The sequence below is a fragment of the Mirounga angustirostris genome, unplaced genomic scaffold, assembly GCF_029215605.1.
Source record: "Mirounga angustirostris isolate CCGP_5_RB_7025 unplaced genomic scaffold, mMirAng1.0.hap1 SCAF_7, whole genome shotgun sequence".
In the NCBI taxonomy this organism is placed as follows: domain Eukaryota; kingdom Metazoa; phylum Chordata; class Mammalia; order Carnivora; family Phocidae; genus Mirounga; species Mirounga angustirostris.
Genome location: NW_026991715.1, coordinates 131,522,531 through 131,536,037, shown reverse-complemented (window position 1 = coordinate 131,536,037; position 13,507 = coordinate 131,522,531).

Genomic DNA, 13,507 nt, shown 5'->3' with positions numbered 1-13,507 from the left:
CTAAGAAAGATGGATTGGATATGGAGTAGACTCCTATGAACTTTGTGACTGAACATGTTTATCTCTTCCTTGGTTGTGGACATGCACAATTATCCAGATGTCTTCCTCAAATCCTTGGCTGGTTTGGTTTGGAGCTATCTGACAGAGCTGTCACTATGAACAGACATGTGGATCCCAAGGAAGAGGGTTTGGGGGGTTGCAAAATATCACTTTGTAGACCCTCATATGCCCCGACTGGTCAAAACCAGTGCTTAAATGTGAACGTGATGTTGAGAGTCAATTGCTGTTAAAAATATTTATAGTTGTGGTGCTTCAGTTTCAGGTCTTTGAGTGACATCTCTGTAGTGTAGGTGCTGAGTGGCTCATGGAGGAGTTATGTCCAACAGTGCCCCCTTTTCTGGAAACTGATTCTGTCCAAGTGCATCGCTACCAGGAGCCACCTTTGCAACCAAGCAATGGCAAAAAACGCTGGGGACCCCGTTGCACTTCTCATCCATAGATTCCAACTCAGGGGTCTGCCTGAATCAGAGTCCCAAGCATCATCCTCTCTTCACTCTCTCTGGTGTCTTGAGCCACAGCCAATTCACCTGCTGGCACAGAGATATCCTTGGTACTTGTCCCTACTCATCCTGTGTCCTGCTGGGTGACCCTCCTTCATCAGCAGGCAGAAGTCTGTTCCTTGGGACACTTAGTCTATTCGTTCTTCTTAAATGTGGTTTAGGGTCTTCCCATCCAGCCCTTAGAGTCATTCATGCAGTGAATGTACAATAAGAATAAGCTGAACCTTGTATGTTCAATCTAAAATAAAACAGTTTATAAGAGAAAAGAAATAAAGTGTTTCTAATAAAAGTTGCTCAAGCAAGAGCAATACTTGTCAAAAAATGTATTAAATGTTTAGTTCTTTAGTGAATAAATTACAGTAACACCTTTAAACAATATGTAAAGGTCTACAGCTTGAGATTTAAAGTTAAATATATATTTTTTGAGACTCAACCACGTATAACCTCAGGATCTAACCCTATTGCCCATAGTCTTACATTTCACACAACATCAATTTTACTTTCAATAAGATTTCATAAATATATTTATCAGAAAAGAAAGTAAAACTTAGAACTATGCTAATTGGGTCATTCTTTGCCAAAAGAGTTGGAGAATGGGACCATTTTGAACAGACAGTGGGTTTGTTCTTAACTGCTGTAGGGTGACCTATGAGAAGTTAAACTTCTCCACAGAGAAGAGAAAGAAGTTCCTGAATTTCAAAGATAGAATAATTTCTATAGTTCAGAAAAATGAGGCAGTAGTTGTCCTTCCTCTATTCTGAATAAAGGTCATTGACGTCGTTAAATTTTGCTGAAACATTTCTGCAAGTAAAAAAGCATAAATGATTCAAGGAGTTACCAGAAAAAGAATTCATTTCTTCTTCCAACATTATTTTATATATTTCTATTAGGGCTTTTTTTTAAATTTCAACTAATGGAACTATGAATGGAGTCAGATCAAACAAACAAACAAAAGGATTCAGAGTCCCCTCCTAAGGTAGAGGCAGGAGAGCTAGTGATCAGAAAGGCTTACAGACATCCCTGAGAAGCTAAGTGGCAGTTTCTCTTTCTATATCTTGCTGGTCACCTTGACATTATTCCTCTTCCATAAGGGCAACTCAGTCCACACAGCAAAAGAATCTATTCAGATCTTATGAGTTTACAAATTAAACATCCACGTGCCATGAGAAACTGTTTCTGACATCACCAATTAAAAATTCCTTGGGAAGAAATTCTTGTTTTTGTGGAAGGGAGGTACCTATTTCTTGTCCTGTTAGGTAGGACTGAACAGATGGAGTGGAGTCTCTGCAACTAAAGGATTTTGATCCTATCACGATAGCAGTGTTTGAAGCCAAACTCATACTCACCCTTCAAAAGAATTTCTGGCAGTCATGTATGGGAATTTTATTAATATAATTATATCATTGGTAAAGAAAGGAAATATTTTTATTACAAGTAGAGTTCAGTGATTAACCGATTTTTTCCTCTTTTCATATTTTAGCTATATTGCCTCTACTCATTAATCTGTAATAACAAAGAGGATTTAAAGTTAACCTCATATAATCATAGATTGCAATAGGGAATCTGGTGTTTTGTATGTTCCTCCTGTAATATGATTTCATTGAACTTTCTTAAAGCTTATTCTCTTCACTTAGATCACATCTGCATCACCTGATTTTTTTTTTCCCTTAGGATTCAGGATTGTTTTAATAATAAGCCTCCCAAATCCCTAACACAATGTGCTTGGTAAAATAAAGTGAAAAGAGGAGATGAAGCAATCCATAGAGAAAGAAAACAGATTTTCCTATGTGCCTTTTCTCCCCACAATGTGTTGATGAGCTGGATAAATGAAAATGTGTGTATGTGTATGTGTTTGTTGCTTTTAAGGTTGTTTTCTGACTACTAACATTCAAACTTTGACTTTATCTCATCCTTCATATATGCTTAATTGATGTGCATGTGTGTATATATATATATATATATATATATATATATATACATATACATATATATACATATATATGTGTATATATATATATTTAATAGGTGATTTGATTTAATTTAATAGGTCATTATTAGGAGACCAATATAAATGTATCTAATAAGCATTCAAATGATCACTGAGATAATGTGATTAAAAAATTCACCTGTGTAGAAGAATCCTGAATTCTTTCTGTAGTTAAGGTAGCTCTCCATAATCTAAAAAATAAACCCCCAAATTTCAACGACTCAGCACAAGGGAAGTTTACTTGTCACTCAAATGGCTAGCTAATGTGGGTATATTCCTGTTTGATGTGAGATTATCTCGTCTTTGGGGTTCTTTAGGAACCAGGTTGCTTCCAGACTGCTCTGCTGTCCCCCAGAAACTCAAGAGTCTTCTGTCCTCAGTCCTCAAAAGGGTAAAGAGAAAGCAAGAGGCAGGCTCCTGTGATTCTTAACTAACTTCACCCAGATACGTTTCACTCACTTTACTTTCATCTTCACTTTCATTGGAGACAGGTCTTATTACCACCACAGAAAGGGTCTAGGTAATGTCATCTCTAGCTGAGAAGCCACTTCCCAATGAGAGCTGTATAACATGAAAAGGGGAAAAAGATTTTGTTGGAAATCAACATGTTGCATCCTCCATAAAAGTAACCAGGAAAGTTAAAAGAAGCTTCCCAGCTTGAACAGAGTTAACCAATCTCAACTTTGTACAAAGCTTAGTACTCACCAAGTCTGAACTCTGACTCTAAATTTTCTCTCTGATATGAAATTGTAATAAAGTGAAACATAGATAATAAATAGCACCATTAAGGTTCTCTTAATTGGGAGTTGTTCTGGACAGCAGACTGTCACTCAGTGGATAGACATGTACTTCTTCATTTTGCTATTATATTTGCCAAACTAGAACTTACCATATATAGTAATAGAATACAGTACACAGTAACAGTACACTAATTAATTAATGTAGTTGATATATAGGTATTGTTTATAAGTTACAGTGTATTGACCAATGCCACAGAATTTGCAAATAAAACAATCTATCACATAGATTATAGTTTATAAGATTAAGATAGTTTGAATTTAACTACAAGTTCATTAAAACTTCATTTAAATAAATATTGCATATATAGTAATATGTATATTTGGGTAATTTTTATTGAATTCTACATACACACATTTCTGTTTTGATTTTATTATTTTAATGTTTGGATGTATTATATATTTATATGTTTTGTTATACACTTGTTCTTATAACTTTCCTCACTATTACTATTTTATGCTTTTATACTCCACCTTACTATTAGTCTCTCTGCTATCAATTAAATTCATTAAATATTACGAGTGGGCAGATTTTTAGTAGAAATACTTTGAGATAATTTGAAATCCACTAGGATTTTGGCTTTTAAACTACAGTATGGAAAATGGTAAATAGACTGCTAAGGAGAGACATAGCAAAAACTCATTAAAAACGCTAATTAGCAAGCTGAATCTTTCTGACATACCCACTTCACTAATCTGCTAGCTAAACACATCATAAAAATGTGCTTGCGTTGGAAGTGAGCAAACATCCAGAGGAAGGTTGTTGTGAATTTCCAGATTACTTTCAATTAACTGGATGCAGAACAATCTAGAATATGAACAGTTGTGTTATTGAAATTGTATCGTAAGTCCCTAAATGAGCCACAAAGTCCAGTCGCTGTTCCTGAGGCAGTATGACTGCTTCTGTTTCTTCTCACCCGTCTCCTTACCCTCTTTCTACAGAACCATTTATTTAGTGTACAGGTTCTGGTACTTTTATTACATCAGCCTTCACATTTTTATTTTTTATTTTTTTTAAAGATTTTATTTATTTATTTGACACAGAGAGAGAGAGAGCACAAGCGGGGGAGCTGGAGAGGGAGAAGCAGGCTTCCGTTGAGCAGGGAGCCTGACATGGAGCTCCATCCCAGGACCCCGGGACCATGACCTGAGCCGAAGGCAGACACTTAATGACTGAGCCACCCAGGCGCCCCCATCCTTCATATTTTTAAAAAAGATTGATTGATTGATTGATTGATTGATTTTAAAGAGAGAGAGAGAGCTGAGCAGAGGGAGGGGCAGAGGGAGAGAGAGAATCTTAATCAGGCTCCACACTCCACACTCAGTGGGGAGCCTGACATGGGACTCAATCTCATGACCCCGAGATCATGACCTGAGCCAAAATTAAGAGTAGGACAGTTAACTGACTGAGCCACCCAAGTGCCCCTCACGTTTTGTTTTTTATTGCATCTACATTATTACAAATTTTACATTACATATTACAAATTTTATCTCTTCTACTAGATAGAAAGTTCTGTGAAGTCAGGGATTAAATTTTTTCTTGATACCAGAAATCAGTTTTGGAAAGTGTTGAATCTGAGAATAAGTATAGATGTTGCACTAGGCCTTTAAAACTATGTTTAGGAGGTGGAAGATGGTATCTGGCTCCCAGATAGGTCTTCATTGTGTGTGTGTGTAAAAGAGTGTATGGAGGCAGTTATATCTTCCTAAAATACATTAGATGAATTTCTTTATTTTTAATTTCTTAAAAAAATTGATATAAAGTATAAAGAAGATAATGATAAATAATTTAATATTCTCTAAGTTGGGAATCCCAAGGTTTAGACAGTGAAGATGGCAACTCATAGGTTTTTAGTCAGTCTCTAGCCACAAATCTAAATCTTTATTATTAGTAAATCTAAATTTTTACTTTATTAATAGTGAAGTTTATATCTTCAGTTTATATGTCCATCTTCTGTTTTATTTCTTTCTCTCTGTCTCTCTCTATATATAAAAAATAAAGAAATTCATCTAATGTATTTTAGGAAGATAAAGCTGCTTCCATACACTCTCTTTCACACACACATACACAGTTTTAAGGCATTGGTATCTCTCTCTCTCTCTCTCTCTCTCTCTCTCTCTATCTATCTATATATATATATAAAACCAATGCCTTAAAACTTTTAACTGTTTAGTGAATTTTCCTCAAATCTTGAAAAAAAAATGAGACATAGAGTGGTCTGAAACAACCCTAGTGGATGACTTAAAATTTTAATTTTAGTAAATTGAAGGACAGGACCTTTACAGCAGCAAGTCATATGAGATCATGGGCTCCACTTTCTGGAGTTAGGAGATTGATATTTGACAGGACACATGAGCACCTTAGTAACTAAAACTATGATGAACTTTGTAGCTGACCATGACCATTTATGCAAATATTTTTATTAAGTTGGTATTGTGGAAAGAAGCAAGGATTTATAGAGAAGAAAGAAGACTCCTAACAAAGCATTTTCTATACTGAAGATTAGAAATATGTATTGCAAGATTTAGCCTAGTTGTTCAGGAAATTGTGAAGACTGAAATTTAGACTGCAAAGAGCTAAATTCCAGGTGGACCACAGGACACTATGGTGTGCATTTCCTGCAGTGCTGTGCTGGACGAGTTACCTCAACTTCAGTCCATGAGTGTGATGTGCTTAGGTCAGGGAGGAAATCTCAGAAGAGCTTTTCTCCACCATCTGTCTGGCCTATCCTTGGACATAACTGTCACCTGATCAATGAGGTCCCAATATTGTCATATGTGAATTACAGAATCTCTGAGTATAAGTTTAGATTTAAAATATTTGCTATGTGATTACTTCCTTAATTTGAAGCATGCCAGTCTATGCCCAACACCCCTAGATTTCTACCTGACATTCTGTCAATTCGATGCCACAGAAATGGCAATCTGTTGGTTTGACCACCTTTCCCTCACTGACAGATGAATAATATTCCATTGTATGCATTTACTACATTTGCTTTATCCTTTCATCCACTGATGAGCATTTGTGTTCTTATCATGTCTTGGCTATTGTAAACAATGCTGCAATGAACAAGGGGGTGCAGATATCTCTTAGAGATGATGATTTCATTTCCTTTGGATAAACAGCCAGAGGTGGGATGGCTGCATCCTACAGTAGTTCTATTTTTAATTTGTTTAAGAAGCGTCTATAACTGTTTTTCATAGTGGCTATATCAATTTATATTCCCACCAACAGTGCACTAAGTTCCCTTTTCTCCACATGTTCAACAACACTTTTTATCTCTTGTCTTTTGATAATAGACATACTAACATGTGTGAGGTGATATCTCATTGTGCTTTTGATTTTTACTGATGATTAGTGATACTGAGCATCTTTTCATGTACTAAGGAGACAAATTCAAAAATACATTTCTAAGGCTGATGTCCAAAAGATTACTGCCAATGGTTTCTTTTAGGAGTTTTATTGTTTCAGGTTTCACATTTGGGTCTTTGTGTATTTGTATTTTTAACCTCTTTTCAACTTCATTGAAATTTTTCTCTGCTATCTGATAAGTACCCAAATTATTTGTTATATAACATATTGCCATTTGGGTGTTTTATCTATCATCTATCTATCTGTCATTTATTTATTTATTTATTCATTCATTCATTCATTCATTCATCTATTTATCAATTTATTTATTTAACTTTCTTCCCTATATGTCATGAATGCTGTTTCCCTTTATCCACTAGATTGCCGTATGTATTTATATTAGTTATTTTAAATACAAATATGGTAATACCAAGATCTATGTTATCTATTCTATTGGCTGTTTCCTTTCTTGATGATGAGCCATGGTGTTTTGCTTCTTTTGTGCTTTGTAATTATTTTTTTTTCACTTGAGTGCCAGGTATTTTGGAACTTAAGTAGATAATATCTGTGTACAAAAATTTCAGGTATTCTCTTCTGTCAAGTTGAATCCTATATGAGGCAGTCAAGTTCATGCTGAAATAGCTCTATTCACTATTATTATTATCATCATCAACAACACCAACAGTTGGCTTAGGTTAGATTCAGGTCGTTTATTGCATATTTCAAATTATTTGAATTCAGGACAAGAAACTTCTATTTTTGCTGGATACCTGATTTCATTTAGCTTTTCTTGCCTTCATCTTCCTGCTAGTCCTGGCCAATTACAAACCAGGAGAGATATCTCTCTCAGTTCTCCTGCTTCTCTTCCACATGTAGATATCCAGGATTTAATACTCACTATAAGATTCAGAGAGACATTTCCTGTTACTAATGGGCCCCAAGACTGGTATTTGACAAAGTCTGTCACCTCTCCTACTATTTCCGCACCTGTAGAGGGCTGCTGGTTTGGATTAAGTAAAAATTTAAAGTGTCTATAGTGTTTATCTCAGTTTTCTAGCTTACCACAATAGTTCTTCAGGTATGATATTTATACCTCACAGGGAGTTCTCTCTTGGGGTCCTTCTTTGCCTTCATTTTTCCCATGAGCACTTAGGGAAGACCAATGGAAAAAACTGTCTAATTTTTAAAGTCTTACCTTAAATCAATTACTCTAGAGAGTTTTCGCTCTTATGCTAGTTCTCACTTTGCCATTAAAAGGGTCATTAGCTTTCTCATCTGATTTCTTCTTACACAGATCTTTTTTTCTTCCTTCTGTTGCTCCATCAAAGATAAAAGCAGCTATGGGCCTCTTTGTTGACAAGACGTATTCATCAAATTGCACATTAGTTCATTGGTGTTCTTTGTGGCATAAGCTCTCTTACATGCTTTAAAAATGGTTCTGTTGGTTTTCTACCTTGTTTGCATTGTTAGAAAGCATTCATAGTTCTCTTGTGACTTCCTACATAATAGCAGGATGTGAACTTTCTCTTGGCTTCATTTGTGACGAAATTCTAAAGATTATGTTGCAATTCACTAATGTGCTTTGTGTAGTCTATTGTTTCTCAAATTCCTAATTGTTTCTCAAATTCCTATTTGTATGTATTATATAAATTTTATCCAAGATTTCTAATTTTTCAAAATGTATTTACCTACCACTGCTCATATCTGTATAAATTTTTGATTAATAAATTCAGTCTATCAGTTTTTAAGACAAATATCTTTAATTTTACCTCCACAAATATCTTCAATAATCTTAATATCTTTTTCAAATTGTTAAGTAACATTATTATTGTCTGTTGTGAATTCATATTTTAATTATAGAATCCATTAGCTATCTTTCTTAGAATTAGGTTTTGCTCTTATTTATAGATTTTTTTCCCTTTCTCATTATTTTAAATTTCTGTCTCCTTAGCATTAGCTACTCTCCCCTCTCCCTCCCTCCCTTCCCCCCTCCCTCTGGGGTTCTCCCTTAAATTTAGCTTGTGAGTCTGGATCCAGTTTTTTCATTTGTGTATGAAGTGTATTTAGTATTTATTATGCTGCAAGAGCCAAATTTCTGGCCACCTTTGCATATGTGGTACTGATGCCTCTCTAGACAGTGGCAGAAGTGTGCTCATTAGTTTTTTTAATTCTTCGTTTGTTGTTGTTGATCTGTTTTTATGAGCCTGGATTTGTAACTTTATTTTATGTGTTATCCATCATTGTAATATATTGACAGCAAAAATGATTATCAATGGGTGAATTCATAACACTACTTTGGATGCACTAACTATTCTTCTTCTTCTTTTTTTTAACCATCCTTCTTTTAACTGTATTTTTTCCAAGAAGCTCAATAGAAATTTTCTTAACACTATATATTTATGTATATGTATATGGCTGCCATATATATATATATATATATGGCAGCCATAGAGTCTGAGCATAATAAACCATAATGCTATAATGCCATAGAAAGGTCAAGGCTCATGGAAAAGCAGACTAAATAAATGCTGATTACACAAAACGTTTGCTCTTCTCTCTGACTTTTTCTTCACTATGGTCATATGCAAGGCCATGTGGGCAAAAAGTGATAGTTAATTTCTTTACTTTGCACTTAGACTTTCGACTCAACGCTGCTCCGGTGTCTCCTGGATAATTTAGAAAACTTTTGCTTAATAACTCTGGCGAAACGGGCATTTTAATTTTCTGAGGCTTTCATTAGTTAGAGGCAGTAATTTAGGAATACCCACGGATAACCTATGAAACAGTTAAATGCTAGCGTGAGATATTGAAACAAAAAAACCTTAAAAAGATGTATAGAAAAGTAACATTTACCAAAATATCCTACTTATACACAAATGCTTTCTTGAGCTTTGGTTGCTTTGATTTTCACACCAAATCTTACACTATTTACTGAATTCAATTTCTGAATATGTCAGCATTTTTATTCACTACATGATGAAATAACTAAAAAAAAATTGAGCTAGTAAGTTGTATAAAAATTCAGATTTCTTACAAATCTTTAGAAAAGGTGACATGTGTTTCCAGTATATAGTAGTGAAAATTTATAGCCTACAAGTAGGGAAACTACAAAAAACCCAAGAAGGTAAATAAAAATCATAATACAAAAGAGCTAAAATGTACATTTAACATTTAAGTAAATAAAAATCATAATACGAAAGAGCTAAAGTGTACATTTAGCATTTAAGTAAATAGAAATCATAATACAAAAGAGTTAAAATGTACATTTAACAAGTGAGAAAACTAATAATACAGACTTCTCAGCATCCTCATTTTTTCCTTTATTTCATCTACTCTGAAAAACAAAAGAAGATAACATCAACATTTTAGACTTTATTCTCTAATACCTACTCAAATTTGTTTATTGCTCGTTAGCATTCAGCTGAATTTCATGCCAACTAAAATCTAAATCATGCTTAAAAATCAGGGAAATGCACTCTAGAATTAATTTTATAAATTAAAACCAAATATCATAGTTTTAAAAATATAGAAGAAAAATGCAAAAAAGTACTTCCATTTTTGTTCTGGAGTAAATTTAAAATATAACACATTCTATTTTATATTAAAACACCAAAATTAGATATTATGGGATATTGCTGTGGTAGCAGTCCCCGGTTTTTCGTACCCTTGTCTGTCTGTACACTTGTACAGTCCTCTCCTACTCTGATCCTAGGGTTGCCTGTGTGACTTGTTTTGGCCAATGTGACAGTAGCAAACCCACTGGGAGCAGAAACTTTAAGCTTGCTCACTGGGGCTTGCTGTCTTGATACTTACCACTTCTTCCACCAGGTGTAAACAGCCCGGCTAATCTGCTGGAGACTGAGAGACATTTTTGAGAAGAAACAACATCTATATTCCTGTCCAAAATAAAATATCCTTTATCCCAGTGGGCATGAATGATCAAAAAAAGATGGTTGGTAGAGTACCTAATATATACCCTAAATTGGGCTAAATGCATATTCAAATACTCATTATTCTGGAATTTTTAGTGCCAGGAAAATAATAAAATGGGTCTTAAGATATATACAATATTTGGGGAGAAAGAGGAAGCACACAATGCAATTGGATAAAAAAGCAGAGTATAAAAGCTAATAGATTCTTAAATTCCACATATGAGTGAAATCATATGATATTTGTCTTCCTCTGAATGACTTATTTCACTTACCATAATACACTCTAGCTCAATTCACCACTCTAGTGGTTGCAAATGACAAGATTATATTCTTTTTGATGACTGAATAATATCCCATGGTATATATACACCACTTCTTTTCCCATTCATCTGTTGATGAACACTTGGGCTCTTTCCATATTTTGGCTATTGTGGACATTGCTGCTATAAACATTGGGATGTAGGTGCCCCTTTGAATGACTATGTTTGTAACCTTTGGATAAATACCTAGTAGTGCAATTGCTGGATTGTAGGGTAGCTCTATTTTTAACTTCTTGAGGAACCTCTATACAGTTTTCCAGAGTGGCTGCACCAGCTTGCATTCCCACCAACAGTGTAAGAGAGTTCCTCTTTCTCTGCATCCTCATCAACATCTGTCATTTCCTGACTTGTTAATTTTAGCCTTTCTGACAGGTGTGAGGTGGTATCTCATTGTGGTTTTTATTTTTATTTCCCTGATGCCAGGGATACTGAGCATTTTTTTATAGGGGAAGGGAAGGAAAAATAAGATAAAGACAGGGAGGCAAACCACAGGAGACTCTTAACTCTAGGAAACAAAGTGAAGGTTGTTGGAGGGAAGGTGGGTGGGGGAATGGGATAAGTGTGTGATGGGCATTAAAGAGGGCACTGGATGTAATGACCGCTGGGTGTTATATGCAAATGATGAATCACTAAATTCTACCCCTGAAATTAATAATACACTATACATTAAATTGAATTTAAATATTTTTAAATGCTAATAGATTCATTGTAGATGCAGTCTAGGTAACAATAGCAAAAGGATAGGATATCTCACATATCTTTGTCTCCAAAAAACAGGTAAGAGGATAGATCAAATAATGAACATTAAAACAATTCATGGGGTAACTGGGTGATAGGAAGTAAGGAGGGCACTTAGCGTGAGTACTGGGTGTCATGGTAACTGATAAACCACTAAATTCTACTTCTGAAACTAATAATACACTGTATGTTAATTAAATTGAATTTAAATTTAAAAATATCAAAAATAAATAAATAAATAAAATAATTCAGCAAAGCTCAACTTCATCCCTCCCAGGTAAAAACAAAATGGTTTTAAAAGTAATAATATTCATGATTGCTATATTTTATATGCCACTTTGGTACTATTAAAATTACTTTATACATCTACATTGTACCAAAATTATATATTACACAAATAGAAAAACTATATTTTGATAAAAAATATAATCTGTTCAAAGTTCAGAGAAACTTCACTTACTTTGATAATTATAAGAATGGAGGATACTGAGAAACATTATTTGATCAATCATTTGTGTTTTTAATGAGTCATTTAAATAATAGAAATGATAGTTCTCATGAAAATACAAATAAATCATAAAGGAATATATATTGGTGCTGAAACGGGCATTACAGGTGGTCTGGTTTCATAATATCATCTTTCATACACAGAAACTACAGCATAGAGAATATTGGTGGATTTTTCAAGTTTGTATTCAAATAGTGGCAGAGTTTCTCTGCTTAATTCCATCAAATTTTGTTTCAGATTTCTTTAATGTGTAAACTTTTAGTAGCCTGAAATCTGAGCAAAGCCCTTTAGAATTTGAGTGTAATGCCCTAATCTCTGTAATTTAACTGTTTCAATATTTTTAAATGGACTTTAGACCCCAGAAATAGATTTCAAGGCACAAGGAGACACTTTATTTTAGACCAACAACTTAATGTCTCTTGGCTTTGGTAGACCTGATGAGTCCTCATATTGCAAGTTGGCTTAAATGCAACATTTAAGTGAATGGACAGAAGAAGCTAGCCAAATACTGGTAAAATATCTGCTTTTGCTTTTGGCATTCCTCCCGCAGTTTTTATGCCTGCTTAGTGCCTCTAAGGTCTGAGTGACAATGACCCAGACTTTTCTAAACCAGTAAAAGAAATTCATGTTTTATAATGAGAGAGCCCAAGTGCTCTCACATAGGATTGTTCAAGTCCTACTGCTTGCTTTCGTTGTGGCTTTGGTGAACCAGTTTTATGTGTCAGTATATTATCTGTAAACACAGCAGTAGAGAGAGCAAAGACAACACTTATCCAGCACCACAGCTGCAGCAAGAGAAATTCTTTGGACAACAAATGTACTTGTAGCTTAAGTACGTGTGTTAGAAATGGAAAGGCATTAATTCTACCTTATGGTTTTTAAGCAAAGTTGACCAGATGTTCTACTTTGGCTGATTTCTTTATTTAGTTAAATATCCTTGTAACTTGATTGTTTCTAAATGTTTATTTACTCCTATTTTTTGTTAATCTACTTAATGCTTTGTATTTGAAATGAAATATTATTAGTTACTATATTCTAGTTTATATTTTTATTTTCCACCTGCTATTTATCTAGTAATCATCATGAAATCAAAGGGTGTTTTGGGTGGAGTTTTTTGTTCCTTTGTTCTGTTTTGTTGTAAATGAGATGCTTTTAAAAAATTACTGAGTAAGTTATGTCTAATTTCTGATAGCGCTTATTAGGCAAGTCTAGAATTTAAAACTGTATAGCTCTTTATAGACAAATCTTTCTCTTTACTTAAAAAAACTGACTACTCTCAGGAAGTGGAACTTTCTGTCAATATTTGTTAAATC